The 17,491-nt window shown below is 39.5% G+C and overlaps 1 protein-coding gene across 1 annotated transcript in view; it reads right to left on the bottom strand.

The window, feature by feature from the left end:
- Positions 1-17,491, bottom strand: part of DNM3 (dynamin 3) — a 552,421-nt gene that overhangs the window by 338,946 nt on the left and 195,984 nt on the right. The gene's annotated exons all lie outside the window — the stretch shown is intronic.

Here is a 17,491-nt window from a genome sequence, read left to right as displayed (position 1 = left end):
AGGATGTATCATTTCACCCTGTGAAGGTATAATCCCCCAGATTGAAGGTATAATCCCCCTAATCGTTAAAAGGCAATGTTGAAATACTGTATCAGAAGGTTACACACTGATAATCCCTTTCCTATCAAGCCTACAAAATGTTCCCGTTAGACAGATGTAACATCCCTGCAGCCTTTGTTTTGTCTCATTCTGCTGTATTACTGGAGTGAGCACTTGCCACGGGACAGATTTGGAAGTTGCTGGCATGAAATGGAGCAGATCAGGAAGAAGGGAAACACATGCACCAGTAGCAGGGATAGGAGATAATATTGCAGCTGTCAGCGGGGTACACTTGACAGGATGAATAAAAGATGACATGGTTCCTTCCCGCTAGGTTTCAGTGAGCTCGATTGGGTTGCATAGTGTCCTATTCATAATTCCTGCAGTCTCTACATGGATACAGTAACAGAAGGAAGTGACTTTGAAAGATTACTTACGCTTGTGAAAACACCCATCTCCCTCCCTTTCCCTGAAGAACAGGTCAACAGGAAAATATGCTTTTCTAAAAATGTTCTGCTATTGTTAAAAGAGCATAGATATGTCACTTTTATCATGGAGCATCTATGGTCACACTATCATGCAACTGACACTATCTTGTGAAAAAAAAAATTACTTTTTTTCATGCAGTTTCAAAAACCAATAGTTATCAACCAGTAGCATTGCTTTAGGTGGCACCATTCACAACATAATTACTTTTCATAGTTATTTTACCATTCATGAATGAGAAATTAACCTTAAGGTGTCCACATATACAGCAATAGTGAGGACCGATTTGATAGTTTTACAACACATTGCTTGTGTGTTGCCACATCCTATTCAATATCCTTGTCAATAGCCAACCCAATATATAAGGTGTTTAATTGGATAGGCAGAAAATACCATTGGAGATTGCTTGTGATGTTATTATATAAATATATAATGGAACTAAAACAAAGATTTCTTAAGAAATAGAGGTACCCATTTAAACGGTAGGCTATGCAGTTCCTTGTTCAACAATGTAAATGTCAACACTCAGGAGGGTCCAAGAGTAAAAATTGTATATTAAAGAAAAGTAAAAATTGTATATTAAAGGTCTTACTATGGTATATTATTTTCTAGGCGTTATAAGCATCAGCGTTTGTTACAAGACACGTTACATCTGATGCACCAATCAAAGAGATTTCGCAAAGCAGAATTGTTTCTTTTGTTCCTCAACGTTTTAGTTTAAATTTGTGCATTCTGTAAAATGTCCAAAATGCCAAAGGTACAGGCATATTTATCAATCATATTTTCCATATCATTATCATATGTATCACCGCTATGTAAGAACAGCTAATGCAGGAGAAATCTCAGAAATCTCCTGAAAAAGGCTAACTACTGCTGCAGACCACAGTCCCCATTATTATCAATAAGGAGTTTTAGCCAGACCCCTATGTACCATACTTCGCTTTTTGGAGTTTGATCCCATTGGTTTATGCCTTCCTCGGATGGCATAAACTGTTTTATGCCTATGGAGGCATATTTGGAGGTGAGCATCCTTGCAATTCTTTCAAGCAGCCTCCAGTAACTGACACTGTGCGATTGCAAATGTGCATGCGCAAATGCCGTACTGCGCACGTGCAGTGATTGCATTGTGACTACTCTCGTACCTAAGAATGAGAAATTAACCTTAAGGTGTGCACATATACAGCAATAGTGAGGACCGATTTGATAGTTTTACAACACATTGGTTGTGTGTTGCCACATCCTAATCAATATCCTTGTCAATAGCCAACCCAATCTATAAGGTGTTTAATTGGATAGGCAGAAAATACCATTGGAGATTGCTTGTGATGTTATTATATAAATATATAATGGAACTAAAACAAAGATTTCTTAAGAAATAGAGGTACCCATTTAAATGGTAGGCTATGCAGTTCCTTGTTCGACAATGTAAATGTCAACACTCAGGAGGGTCCAAGAGTAAAAATTGTATATAAAAGAAAAGTAAAAATTGGCAATGTGAGTGGCAATGTGAGTGCCAGATAGTGAGCGTTTAGAGGAGGTATCGGAAGGGGGGGGGGGCGCTGGATAGAAAAAAGCAGTAATGTCGGAACTTTTAAATGCCGTTTCATGGGCGTGCATAAATGAGTCATTGTGATTGCCTTCACAGCATGAGAGCTCTCTGCATGTCAAGAAAGATGCAGTGTTTGCAGCTTGTCAGACTGGATTTACATGCTGCGTGTCTGCCTGATCTGCATCAATGGTACCGATGTTTACACTGTGGCACGTCATCGGACGGATATGAGAAGGCAGCAGTGGGCGTCCCTATACTCGGGTAAGGTATGGAAACAGCATATTTTCGCAGGTGTGTCCTGTTTGAAATCGCAGCTGCAATTGCATAAGCATACATCTCCGAACCAGGCCCTCAGTCAGCTGACTACACGACAGGACTTGATGCAGCAAATAGCAATAAATATACTGGTGGTGATTACATTGTTTTTTTTAGTGAATAATTTGTAACAGTAATGCTGTAAAATAGATTCTCTGTGGTGAGTAGAAGATGTAACATAAGACATCTGGCATTTCCCAACTTCATTTGAACGACTGACTAATGTATATATATATATATATATATATATATATATGTATATATATTAGAGATGTGCGCCGACTCCCGTGTTTTGGTTTTGGATCTGGATCTCCCCTGGTTTTGGATCTGGATTGGTTTTGCCAAAACCTCACCTCCGTGTTTTGTTTTCGGGTTTTGGATCTGGATTTTTTTTTTTTTTAAATTAAAAAACCCAGCTAAAATCACATAAAATGAGCCTTTTTTTGTTCCTACAGTATTAATAACATATATTTCCACTCATTTCCAGTCGATTTTGACAAACTCACAGCTCACAATATTGATTTTTTTCATCTAGTTAAAGGGCCAAAAGGTTGCATCCAGCTTGCTGGCTCAAAACTGATTGATATAATTGTTAATAGAGTTGAGGACTGTGCAAAGATGATGGTTGGGATACCCTTGAGGATTGAAGAATTTTTAGTTGGTGCAGCCCCTGGCTGTAAAATTGATAATAAATTAAATAAAAAGAAATTCATTGGTGCAGCCCCTGGCTGTAAAAATGATAATAAATTCATTAAAAAACAATTTGTTGGTGCATCCCCGGGCTGAATAGTAATAAAAAGAAATTCATTGGTGCAGCCCCTGGATGTAAAACTGATAATAAATTAATGAAAAAACAATTCATTGGTGCAGCCCTGGGCTGAATAATTAATAATAAAAAGAAATTAACTGGTGCAGCCCCTGGCTGTAAAATTGATAATAAATTAATTAAAAAACAATTCATTGGTGCATCCCGGGCTGAATAATTAATAATAATATAAAAAGTAAAAAACAATTCATTGGGTGTAGCCTCTGGCTGAATAATTAATAAAAAGAAATTCATTGGTGCAGCCCCTGGCTGTAAAATTGATAATAAATTAAAAAACAAATCATTGGTTTCTAAACCAACCATACATTAATTTAAAATGTTAGGCAGCAATGTCTCAACCCACCTTTTGGTTGTATATGAAACAGGACATTCACAGTTTAACAAACCAATAATTTCAGCAACAAGGACTGCCAATTGTGGCTGAAATGATTGGTTTGTTTGGATCCCCATAAAACAAGCTGCCAATGTGCATTGGGCATGGAAATGAAAATGATCCCATACACAAACTGGCTTCACATTACAAGTTGTCGTCGTCCTCCTCATCCCCATCTTCTTCACACAATATTAATTCGTCCCCGCTGGAATCCACCATAGGCGCCTCTGTAATTTTTTTATTCAATTGTTGGTAGAGGTCTTCCTTGTGGAATTTGTAATTCATTTTAACGAACATCATCTTTTACACATTTTGAGGAAGTAACCTCCTACGCCGATCACTGACAAGGTTGCCAGCTGCACTGAAAACTCTTTCGGAGTACACACTGGAGGGTGGGCAACTTAAGTAATGCAAAGCCAGGTTGTGTATGGGACTCCAAATTGCCTCTTTTTCCTGCCAGTACTGAAAAGGACTGTCTGACATGCCTATTAGGATGTTATCTCTGAAATAGTCCTCCACCATTCTGTGAATGGAGACCGCATCACACATAGTCAAGGTAGACATGTCACTAGTAGGCAGTTCTCCCAGGACCAACCAGATGTCATGTTTTGGTGAACGATCTGCATGACCAGCAGGCATCCTGTAAGGAAAATTGAGATGATGGCATTTTACGTGAGGCTGCAGCTGACAATTTTTTTACCAACAGCTCTTTGCATAGTTTTAGATTTCGGTCTGTTGAAAAAAAATTCCCAATGTAGGTCTTAAACCTAGGATCCAGAATGGTCGCCAAAATATATTTTTCAGATTTCAATAGATTGACGACTCTTGGATCCTGGTGAAGTGACTCAAGGGCTTGATCCACCAGTCCGACATACCTTGCGCAATCGCTCCATTTCAGCTCCTCCTTCAGTTTCTCCACCTGTTTTTGCAAAAGTCTGATGAGGGGAATGGCCTGACTCAAGCTGGCAGTGTCTGAAATAACTTCACGTGTGGCATGTTCAAAGGGTTTGAGAACCGTGCACAACACAGAAATTATTCTCCACTGTGCTTGAGTAAGGTGCATACCCCCTCCACGGCCATGTCATAGGCCGTTGTATAGCCCTGGATGACCTTTTGCTGTTCCCCCATCTGCTGAAGCACACAGAGGGTAGAATTCCACCGAGTTACTACCTCTTGCTTCAGCTGATGGCAGTGCAAATTTAACAGTACCTGCTGGTCATGCAATCTTCAATAAGCGGCTGCCGAATGTCTAAAATGTCCAGATATTTTGCAGGCCACCGAGAGCATCTTCTGCACGCCCCTGTCATTTTTAAAAAAATGTTGCACCACCAAATTAATTGTGTGAGCAAAACATGGGACGTGTTGGACGCCCACATGTAATGCTCTCACAATATTGTTGAAATTGTCCGAAATCACAAATCCCGAGGAGAGTCCAAGTGGGGTAAGCCATTTAGCAATGATTTCCCTGAGTTTTTCTAAGAGGTTCTCAGCGGTATGCCTGTTAGTGAAACCAGTTATGAAAAGAGTAGCCTGCCTCTGTATCAGCTGTTTTTTGGTAGATGTTGCTGCTGCTGTTGCTGGCAATACACCTACCCAGTGGGCTGTCACAGTCATGTAATCCTTAGTTTGCCCTGTCTCACTTGCCCACATATCAGTGGTTAAGTGGACAGTGGGTACAATGGCATTTCTGAGGACATTAATAAGGTTTATTTTTAATGTCCTTGTACAGACTTGGAATTGCTGTTCTAGCGAAGTGGAATCTAGAAGGGATCTGGGAGCAAGGACACAGGACCTCAATTAACTGTTGAAAACCCACTGCAGTAATGGCGGATACTGGACGCACATCTAATACCAGCATAGCTGTTATGGCGTCAGTAATCCACTGTGCAACTGGGTGATTGCTGTCATACTTGTTTGCCCTTGCAAACGATTGTTTGACAGTTAATTGTTTTTTGGAGGATACACTACAAGTAGTCTTCCTCCTGGTCCCCTTCTGGAATGAAGATACACTCATAGCAACAGGCGTAGTCATCAAGGATCCTTCTGAGGAATCACAGATAGGAGAGGAGTCAATCATGCTTCAAATAACAACATTGGATGCAGCAGGACTACTCTCGATGACGAATGAGGATGTTGATGATGCAGGTGTTGGTGTTGGAGATCGAAGGTGCTTGGATCCCACAGAGAGGGAGCAGGTAGGTGATACTGGACTTGTTATGTTGGAGTTTTGGAACTTGGCGACATACACTTTGATATTTGATGAATGCACTCCAAGTGATGTAACAAGGAGGAGGCTCCTCTACTCACTCTTGCTTGGCAATGGTTACATATGGCTTAACAACTGTTGTCCGGATTGGGGTGGAAATAATTCCACACATGAGAAGTGGATTTTTTTGTCTTTTGCCCCGGCATGACAACAATGGGCTTTGGCTTTTTCAATCCATGGGCAACAGCTGTTGCCTTACTTACACAAAGGACATCCTCGGCATCAACATTCTCATCACCAATATCTTCATCATCAACATCCTCATCATATTTAGCACCTTCAACTACCAAATATCCTCCTCCTCCATGTGCATTTCCACAGAAACATCCTCACTGACTACATCTGCAAGATGTTGACTGCCCTTCCCCACATTTACAGAGGGCACACAAATGTTTGAACTTGGAGGATCCTCCAGTACACTAGTATTTAGGTCTGACTCACACATGGCAACCGCGCACACACTTGCACTCTCCTCTGAGATTTGTGATTTCGATTTCTCAGGGCACACAGTTGATTTTTCCGGAGCTGTCTTACTCTTCTTAACAACTTTACATTTTTTAATGGTACCACCACCACTACTACTACAAGCAGAAGGGCTATCAGAACCAGCAGTCATCATAAATAAAGGCCAAGGCCTTATCCTTTCCTTGCCACTTCGTGTAGTGAATGGCATATTGCCATTTTTTTGTTTATCTAAAGGCAACTTGCCTTGCGATTTTTTTTCTTTACTACAGTAAAAGTAGCTATACCATATTCATGGCATGACTTAAGCCCTGGAGCATGGGCCTTCATAGAGGACGAGGAAGTTGACGGCCTTGCATTATCATGATGACTGCTGGCGGCAGCTACAACATGTGGTTCTTGGCTTTGCTATCCTGTCATTTGAACTTTGGCCCAGAGCACAGATTGATGACGACTGGAGTTGGGCAGCACTAGGTTGCAACTTGCGTTGCTGTAGCTTGTGCAGCTAAGCCTAACACGCAGACAGAGAAAAAAATAGACAAAAGACACTTTTTGTTTTTTTCCGGTCCAGAACTTGGACCCAGACCACAGATTGATGATGACTGGAGTTGAGCAGCAATAGGTTTCAACTTGTGTTGCTGTATCTTGTTTCTGGTCCAGAACTTGGACCCAGAGCACAGATTGATGACGACTGGAGTCGGGCAGCAATAGGTTGCAACTTGCGTTGCTGCTGTATATTGTGCAGCTAAGCCTAACACGCTCACGCAGAAAGAAAAAGACAGTATTTTTTTTTTTCGTCTCTATGGTTTTGCCTCGGTTTGAGATCCGGGGCCGGCGGGGGAACCGAAAGCACGTTCGGTTCTCACCCCGGATCTCAAAATTCTGGTGGGTTCGGATCTCTGAGATACGAACCCATTCATCTCATATATATATATATAAATATATATATATATATCCAAATTTTGTAATTTCTTTCTGTGTTAGATACCAACTGCAGATAATAAAAGGGTAAATATCATCACCATGCCAAGAGTCACTATTACTCTGCTATCAAAGAACAGTTAAGCTAGGTACACACTTGTACAATCATACGGTACTTTTCATGCGATATTACTTTTGAGTACACCCAAAGTGGCGATTCATGCGTACACACCTTTACAATCTAACGTGTGATCCAGGAAACTCATCTGTCTGAAATATCTGCTGAAAAGGCTCAAAGTTGGCGCTGCTGCTGGAGGAGGATGGGCAGAAGCATCAGACAGAAAAGAACGGTCGGAAGAGCATATACACGTCACTTATTGTCTGATATTGTACCATAGACAATGCATTGGGCTGCTCACCCTGATCTACACATGTAATGATGAGTATTATGTGCCACGATGATATGGAAAATAGCTTTTTCCTTTTTTGAGACTGCACTTTATGCGGATTTTGCACGTTAATGCCTTGTGGAACTGATTATGGGATACATGCCCTGCATTATGTAAAGATGATTTTTGCATTTAAATGGTGTGCTGATTGTCTATTATTGGACTGCTGCTATATTTAATTCTTTATGGTCATGCACCCTACCATTGTCACAAGTTTGAGTGTGCAAATTTTTCAATTTTTTCTATATATACAGTCAGGTGCATAAATATTGGGACATTGACAGAATTTTCATATTTTGGCCTCTATTCACCACCACAATGGCTTTGAAATTAAACAAACAAGATGTGCTTTAACTGCAGACTTTCAGATTTAATTTGAGGGTAATTACATCCAAATCAGGTGAACGGTGTAGGAATTACAACGGTTTCTATATGTGCCTCCCACTTTTTAAGGGGCCTAAAGTAATGGGACAAACTAAACAATCCTAAATCTAACTTTCTAACTTTGTTGCAAATCCTTTGCAGGCAATTACAGCCTGAAATCTGGAATGCTTAGACATCACCAGACGCTGGGTTTCATCCCTGGTGATGCTCTGCCAGGTCTCTAATGCAAATGTCTTCAGTTCCTGCATGTTCTTGGGGCATTTTCCCTTCAGTTTTGTCTTCATCAAGTGAAATGCATGCTCAATCGGATTCAGGTCAGGGGATTGACTTGGCCATTGCATAACATTCCACTTTTTAGCCTTAAAAAACTCTTTGGTTGCTTTTGCGGTATGCTTCGGGTCATTGTCCATCTGCACTGTGAAGCGCCGTCCAATGAGTTCTGAAGCATTTGACTGAATATGAGCATAGAATATTGCCCGAAACACTTCAGAATTCATTCTGCTGCTTTTGTCAGCAGTCACATCATCAATAAATACAAGGGAACCAGTTCCATTGGCAGCCATACATGCCCACGCCATGACACTACCACCACCATGCTTCACTGATGAGGTGGTATGTTTTGGATCATGAGCAGTTCCTTTTCTTCTCCATACTCTTCTCTTCCCATCACTCTGGTACAAGTTGATCGTTGTCTCATCTGTCCATAGGATGTTGTTCCAGAACTGTAATGGCTTTTTTAGATGTTGTTTGGCAAACTCTAATCTTGTCTTCCTGTTTTTGAGGCTCACCAATGGTTTACATCTTGTGGTGAACCCTCTATATTCACTCTTGTGAAGTCTTCTCTTGGTTGTTGACTTTGACACATATACACCTACCTCCTGGAGAGTGTTCTTGATTTGGCTAACTGTTGTGAAGGGGTTTTTCTTCACCAGGGATTTAATTCTTCTGTCATCCACCACATTGTTTTCCATGGTCTTCCGGGTCTTTTGGTGTTGCTGAGCTCTCCGATGCATTCTTTCTTTTTAAGAATGTTCCAAACAGTTGATTTGGCCACACCTAATATTTTTGCTGTCTCTCTGATGGGTTTGTTTTGACTTTTCAGCCTAATGATGGCTTGCTTCACTGATAGTGACAGCTCTTTGGATCTCATATTGAGAGTCGACAGCAACTGATACCAAATGCAAATGTCACACCTAGAATCAACTCCAGACCTTTTACCTGCTTAATTGATAATGAAATAACGAGGGAATAGCCCACACCTGTCCATGAGATAACTTTTGAGTTGAAAGTCCCATTACTTTTGTCATACGTAACCACTGAGCCAGGGTCTGCTTGTCAGCTGGCCATCCTTGTTTGTGAAAACCATATAACACAAAAAGAGCATCTGATTTTCTGACAGAGTTTGTACGCTCCACATAGATACAGAGAGCACAATCCAGGGAGGCTTCACCTATAGAAAGGTCTGGAGCCTGAAAAGCTCGAACTACAACTTCTTCATTCACATGAAAATGGGACACTACCTTAGGAAGGTAACCCTCCCTTGTACGAAGAACAGCTCTATCCTGTGAAAAATCAAAAATGGGGAGCGACAAGAGAGAGCTGCCAAATCTGAGACTCTGCAATCAGAAGAGATAGCAAGGAGAAAAACAGTCTTCGCTATCAATCATTTCAAGCCTACAGAGTCCAGAGGTTCAAATGGGGAAACCTGTAGCCCGTTAAGAACCAAAAACAGATCCCACGGTGCAACCGGTGGGACAACAGGAGGCTGAACTCGCAGAACTACCTGAAAAAAATCTGGCAAAGAAGCAGTCTTTCTTTGGAACCAGACTGAGAATGCAGAAACCTGTACTGTCAATGTAACTGGGCAGAGACCAAGGTCTAATCCAGCTTGGAGAAAATCCAGAACCTGGGAATCCCTAAACACTTTAGGGTCATAATTCCTATGGGCACACCACTGACCAAAGGAATTCCAAACTCTGTAATAGATGCGAACAGAGGAAGGCTTTCGTGCCCTAAGCATCGTTTGAATCACAGAGCTGGAAAAACCTTTGGTTCTTAAGATGAAAGATTCAAGAGCCACGCCATCAAAGCCAGATGAGGTAAGTCCTGCCAGAGAGGTAGAGGATGCGGACTGTCTATGGACAGATTCTGTATGTCGGTGAACCAATGATGTCTGGGCCAAGCCAGAGCCACCAATTTTACTGTTCCGTCTTCCTGCTTGAATTTCCTGAGAACTCTTGAGAGGAGGTAAATTGGGGGGAAAGAGATACGCCAGCTTGAATTCCCATCTTACTGCCAGTGCATCCACGAATGCTGCTCATGGGTCTCTGGACCTGGACCCGTACCTGGGGACCTTGTGGTTGTGACGTGATGCCATGAGATCTACTTCTTGTAGATCCCACTTGTTTACCAGGAGCTGAAACACCGGATGCAGAGCCCACTCTCCAGCATGTATGTTCTGACGACTTAGGAAGTCTGCTTCCCAATTGAGAACTCCCGGTATGAATATTGCCGAGATGGCTGGAAGATGACGTTCTGCCCAAATCAGAATTCTTGCCACTTCCTTCATTGCTGCAAGACTTTGCGTGCCTCCTTGATGACTGAGACAGGCAACTGTAGTCACAATGTCAGACTGGATGTGGACAGGCCTGCCCTGGAGCAGGCCCTGTGCCATGATCAGTGCTTTGCTCGCAGTTCCAGAATGTTTATTGGCAGGTGACTTTCTTGATTTGCCCATCTTCCCTGAAAGGTGTGATGACCTGTCACTGCCCCCCATCCACGAAGGCTGGTGTCCGTGGTATGAAGCACCCAATTTTGAATCCAGAATGGACCCTTTTTTTCAGATGGTCCTTTTTCAGCCACCACAGGAGAGAGAGTTGAACCTACGGAGTGAGAAGGATCCTCTGGGACCTTATTAGATGATACTGTCCATTCCACCTGGAGAGAATAAATCTTTGCAGAGGCATAGAATGGAACGCAGCATACCCCAACATGTCGAAGGTGGATACCACTGATCCCAGGACCTGCATTGCTGATAGAATGGATACCCTTTGTTTGCGTAACAGCTTGCGTATCTGCAATGATAGGGCTTTAATCTTGTCCTTTGGCAGAAACACCCTTTGAGCCTGAGAATCCAGAAATGCTCCCAGATGTACCATCTGCTGTGTTGGAAGATGATTTTTTCTAATTGGTAATCCAGCCATGCCTTTGTAGACAGGCTATTGTCTATTGAAGATGGTGTTGCAAAACAATTGGAGTCTGTGCCAATATCAGAAGGTCATCCAGATATGGAAGTATTGTGATACCCTGACGCCTTAGGTAAGCCTTAGAAGAGGAGAGAAAAAAAAAAAAAAGAAAAGACTCCTATCAGGGCACACTCTTGTGCTGTATTGATGGCTACAAAAATAGTATAGGAGAAATAGGACAAACTGATTACATCTAAGTGAGATCATGATCATATGTGAAATTTACATTAAATGTCTCAATTAGCAGACAGACCACCATATATTTACCCATTTAATATATCTGAAAATAGATGTATTGATGTTGATATTAAAACTAAAGTTTATTAAAATCTTAAAATGAAACATAGACACTCGAAATCAACTTATTATACAAAGACAGCATAGACAAATAAGAACATTAATAGTGTATGATACACTATATCTATTAACAGTGATCCACTATATCCAGGTCTATTTGACAGTACTGGAAGTATAGTTATAAATATTTGCTAATGATATACACAATTGAAATCGACAATTCATCGAAATGCCACCCTAAATAGTACACATACGATACTTCACTAATCACAGAAACCATGCATATGGTGCTGGGGGTATAGTTATAAATATATGCACAATTGAAATAGATAATTCATCAAAGTACCACCCTACCTAGTACACATATTAAGATGCAATATTTCAATGATCACAGGAAACATACATATGGTATGTCTAGTGAAAGTAGTCCCTCAGTAATCCACCAGAACCAGTGAAAAAATAATACATAAGATGAGCCCACCACAGCCTTCTAATGTGATATTAGTTAATAAAGGTGTAATGTACTGTTATCTAGGGTAAGATATTCTAAGGTTGAGTGGATCCACCTATATATTTGGATATACAAATAACATATAAATATAAAAAACATGTATCACAATTGACATACAAATACAAAACTAAAGGCGAAATAATAAACAAATACATACAACATGCAAAAGTTATAATGATACCACAATATTAAAATGCTGAACACCACGGATACCACCTATATATATAATATGGAGGTTATTAGAGGCGTCCCTCTATTCCGATCTGGGAGAGTACATATGGTACTAAATATTTTCCTGATATAGATACAGGTATAGAGTGGTGTGCTTATATGCCCAGGATCTGCTGTTGCATGTCTTAGATATTAGAGGACAGGGAATGAGAGTCCCAGGAACTGGCACCAGAAATTAGAAAGCTGCTTCTGCTGTTACAGCCCAGTCTCACCAGTATCCCTGTTGCCGTACAGCAGCGCAGGGAATCCAGGCAGCTGGCTATAATGAGAGAGCAGGAAAAAGTAGAAGGAAGAAAGTACCTGCCAATATTGTCTCCCTTCTGTATGATCGTCCGTGGTGCAGGGGTCCAGAGTGCGCACTGTGGAGCCCACCAGCAGGCTGTCTGACACGTGTTTCGCCGGGGCTTTATCAAAGGAAGCACCATGCTGTCATGTGCATGCCAGAAATAAATAGTGCTGGCTGTAAGCCGATAGGTTGCTGTTTGTTATTGACAGCATAATCCACCAATGGGCATGTGGTACTGAATAAAGGCGAGGGAGCAGTATATGCTGTTCGGCTGATATCATCTGTCTCTTAGACAAGGAGCTGGCCTGATCGTCAGCTGTGTCAATTACGCTGCTAATCTATGGTAAACTCTCATTATATCACCTAAACCCATATAAAGAGAAATAGTTGTAACAACAGAAAGTGACCCACTGTGTACTAGGTTAGTATCCATTATTAAATATAACACTACAAATAGAATAGACAATATTAAATAAAAATACAGTGATAATTAGCTATATTAGTTTTGCACAAGTAACCACCTGTAGAGTCTTTTTAATCACTATAGATAACAATCTGTAATTAAATACAATGTCAGCTCAATCCATAGTATTATAATTCTATAATGATGAAAATCATTATTAAACATCCATTGTTACTGATGCGGACCCCTTATGGTTAAATCCTTAGCACACAAATTTTCTATCAGTATGCAGTATGCTCCATACGTTATTGTTTGTAATTAAATATATTACAAAAACTATTTTACATATTCCTGCAGATCCATGTAATTAGATATTAATACCGCATAATAGAAATAAAGAGAACTATATTCCCACCTATGTCCTAAATTAATCTTGGATTAGTGTAATTGTAGGTAATTGTGACAGTAGTGCTGTTATGTGAAAGTAGTGATCACAAAAGGGTGTAATTTATAAAAATGTTAATAAATACATAGATATTCCTTGCAATGGTAAGTGATGTGACAAAGGTGCTGATAGGTGAATGTAGTGATCACAAATAGGTGTAAATTGTTGATAAATATAATAATAAAAATAATTATGAATAAAGATGAATGAAATATGATATAATGACTATCAAAAATATACAAAAATAAGTAATGGTGTTAAGAGCATTCTTAAGACAGAAATGCAATAATGTGAGACAAAAAATGAAAATGAAACAAAAAATATATATAAAGTGAAATAAAGTATGATATAAATAGTGATATATTTGATAACATGTATGATATAACAATGAATTATTGTAATTACCTCATACTTCAATAGGGGGAATAATATAACACTTGAAGATTAAAAATATAAGAAAGAAAAATATTGAAATGTAATTATATTTACTAAAGGTCAATACCAACCTAACCAAATCGAAGACAAAAATATCGATCTCAGCTGATGTAAAGATTGGCCTAAATATCAAGAAAAGGGCTATAATTGATGGTTTCATTCATCCCAAAGGGATTAACTGAGCCCATACGAAAAGTCCATTCGCATTCCCTTTTTAAGAGTTCTCAAGTGAGATCTCCTTTTCTGATATTCATTGATACCTTCTCAAGACCAAATGCTTTCAAGTCTTTATATGATCCATGATGTTGTATGAGGAAATGCCGGGCTACCGTGGTAATTTTCTTGAATTTTTGTAAATCACTAGAAGCATGTTTAATATTTCCTATATGTTCTAGTATTCTTTGTTTGAGTGGCCTTGTTGTCATTCCTATATAGTGTTTTTTGCAGGTGCATTCAAGACAGTATATTACTGCGTTGGTATTGCAGTTTATATATTGTCGGATCTTATGTTTCTTGCCATATCGATCCAAAACCTCATTCCTCTTGGCCATATTAGGACAGGCTTTACACTGACCACAAGGAAAAAACCCCATGATACCTGGTTTCCTTTTATTCTCTGTAGTGAAATGACTATGTACAAGCATATCTTTTAAATTTGGTGCCCTACGCCAACTAATTTGAACTGTTGGGTCCAGACGTTTGTTAAGATCTGGATCATTCATTAGTATGTTCCAATGTCTTTGTAAGATTGTTCTCAAAAGTCGCCATTCCTCGCAATAGTTACCAATAAAGCGTATTTTATTCATAGCTTTTTCTGGGTCTTCTCGGCTGTTAGTAGGAAAAATTAGGGTGTCTCTATTGATTCTAGAGACCATATGTCTTGCTGTTTTGATTGATTTTTTGCTATATCCTCTGCATATCAATCTTTGTGCCAAAAGATCACTTTGAATGTTAAATTGGTGATCATTGGAGCAATTTCTCCTCAGCCTCATGAATTCACCCTTTGGAATATTTGAGATAGTGGGTGGAAAATGGCAGCTATTGTGATGTAGAAGGCTGTTAGTTGAGGTTGGTTTTCTATAGAGGTCAGACATTAAATTTCCCTCAGAATCAATCCATAATTTGAGATCCAAAAACTTAATGCTTTCTTGACTGATTTCATACGTAAATTTCATGTTAAGCTTATTGTCATTCAGCTTTACCATGAACTCATGGAATTTATCTACAGTACCATCCCAAATGACGAGAATATCGTCAATATATCTGGTCCACAGAGGTATACACGACGTGTACTCCTCGTTCTCTTCACAGAAGACATGCGTGTGCTCCCACCACCCCAAAAAGAGGTTTGCATATGTGGGAGCACACGCTGCTCCCATCGCCGTGCCCCGTATTTGCAGAAAGAACTTGTTGTTAAACACAAAATAGTTGTTATATAATATGAATTCAAGAAGTTCTATCAGTAATTTATGAAATTCTGAGGGGCCTTCCATAGTCAAATAGAATTTTATTGCTTCTATACCCTGGAGATGATGGATGCTGGTGTACAACGATTCTACATCTATGCTAGCTAGCATCTGTCCTTTTTCCAGTCTTACTCCATCAATCTTCCTCAGCACATCCCGTGTGTCTTGAGCATAAGAAGGCAGTGAGGTCACATGATGTCGTAGGTGTGTGTCAACAAAAATGCTGGCTTGCTCAGACAGCCCTCCTATGCCTGACACTATAGGTCTTCCCGGGGGTTCCTGTTGGTTCTTATGTACCTTAGGAATTAAATAAAACGTCGGTACCTTCGGATGGGAGACTTGTAAAAATTCATATTCATGTTTGGAAATAATGTCCATGGTCTTGGCCTTATCAATAATTTTTTTGTACAAAATACAGAAATTATCAGTAGGATTGAACAGTAGATGTTTATAACATCCTTTATCTCCTAGATGTTTGTGTGCCTCTTTGAGATAAAGATCAGTGGGCCAGATCACAACATTCCCACCCTTATCAGATGGTTTGATAAGGATGTTGGGCCAATTTCTGATTTCTTTTAACGCTTGTAATTCTTCAGCATTAAGATTTTTTTCTTCTCTTTGCTGAAGTTCTTTATTTTTGTTAATAATAAGATCATCCAGATCTCGTGATACCAAGTCTAGGAATACTTTTACCTCTGGGCAATTTGTATTCTGGGGGTAAAAGGATGATTTCCTTTTACAAATTGGTCTCTTCCTAGTGGAAGACTGAGGTACTTCTGGAGTGTGTGTAGGGATTTCCAGTTCTTCCAAAATTGCCAAGGCTGCAATTTCTTCTGGAGTATCAAGTGAGAGTGTTTTAATGTTAGCAGAATTTTGAGTTAGCCACCCTTCAATTCCAATTGGATCCTCATTGTCATTGGAATGCATTTGAGAGAGAGCACTATTGGCTTTAGTCACTTCCTAACTTTTTTCTTTGTTATTAGAGAAGAATTTTGTTAAGAGGAGTTTCCTGCAAAACAGATGTAAATCCTTTTCCCATTTAAAACGGTCGAAGGAACTAGTTGGTGAAAATGATAACCCTTTCTGTAATACAGAAATATGATTTTTGGTAAGTGATATATTCGATAAATTAATTATTTGCAGTTTATTAATTCCCTCTATATCCTCCTGTTGATCCTCTGGGATTGCCTTTGTGGCATAGGAGTGTTCCATGTTTTTTCTTCCCTTGCTCTTCTTCCCCCTCCTAATCGGTTTTCTTTTGGTGGTCTGAATCTGGGCTTTGGTCCTCGAGGATTGTCTAAAAAAGAAGAAGTGGATGAAGTGGAAGGATGGAAATTCACCTGATTACTGGTGTTAGATTCTTCTATTTCTTCAATGGAAGTATCAGCCTCTGAAGATGTATAATAGGAATTAAATGGTGTTGCTTGATTTTTCTTCGTTACTTTCTGACTCCACTTGAAAATGGTTCCATTAGTGAAATCACGCTTGTCTCTCATAAACTTATATTTTTTGCGATCAATAATGTTTTGTTCGTATTCCTCCAAATCCGCCTTAGTTTTTTCAAAGCATTTTTGGAAGTGTTGGTCCTTCTCCCATAGCTCTAATTTCTTACTAATTATCTCAATTTGTTTGTCACACTCCTCAAGAATTAATAAATCATGTTTCACCAAGATTGTCATTAATTCTTGGGAACACTTGAGAAGACTAACTTCCCATTCATTCTGAAGACCAGGTGTAATTAATTGGAAGGCCGGAAAAATCTTAGGTCTAAGACCCATTGGTGAAATTTTTTGTTTAATATCATTTTCTAGTGTAGTAGCATCCCAGTGTGTTCTGGTTCTTTTTTGTAACAATTGTTTAAGAGATTTGAAATCTTGTTCCCAAGTATCTTTAGGGACAGTCTCCTGTACCCTATCAGGAAATATGTCCTCTAATTCCTCTACTGTACGCCGTTTGCTAATCAGTTCATTACTCAAATTAAAGTTAGCCATTAATTCCTAGAATAATATGTGTATATTTATCCAACAGTATTCAAAGATTATTTAATACTTTTTTATTTTGTATTGATTGTTATTTTCTAATTGATCTTTAATTAAACGCGC

Source organism: Taudactylus pleione, unplaced genomic scaffold, assembly GCF_031769625.1.
Source record: "Taudactylus pleione unplaced genomic scaffold, aTauple2 ptg000017l, whole genome shotgun sequence".
In the NCBI taxonomy this organism is placed as follows: Eukaryota; Metazoa; Chordata; class Amphibia; order Anura; family Myobatrachidae; genus Taudactylus; species Taudactylus pleione.
This window is presented reverse-complemented; position numbering and strand designations above follow the sequence as displayed.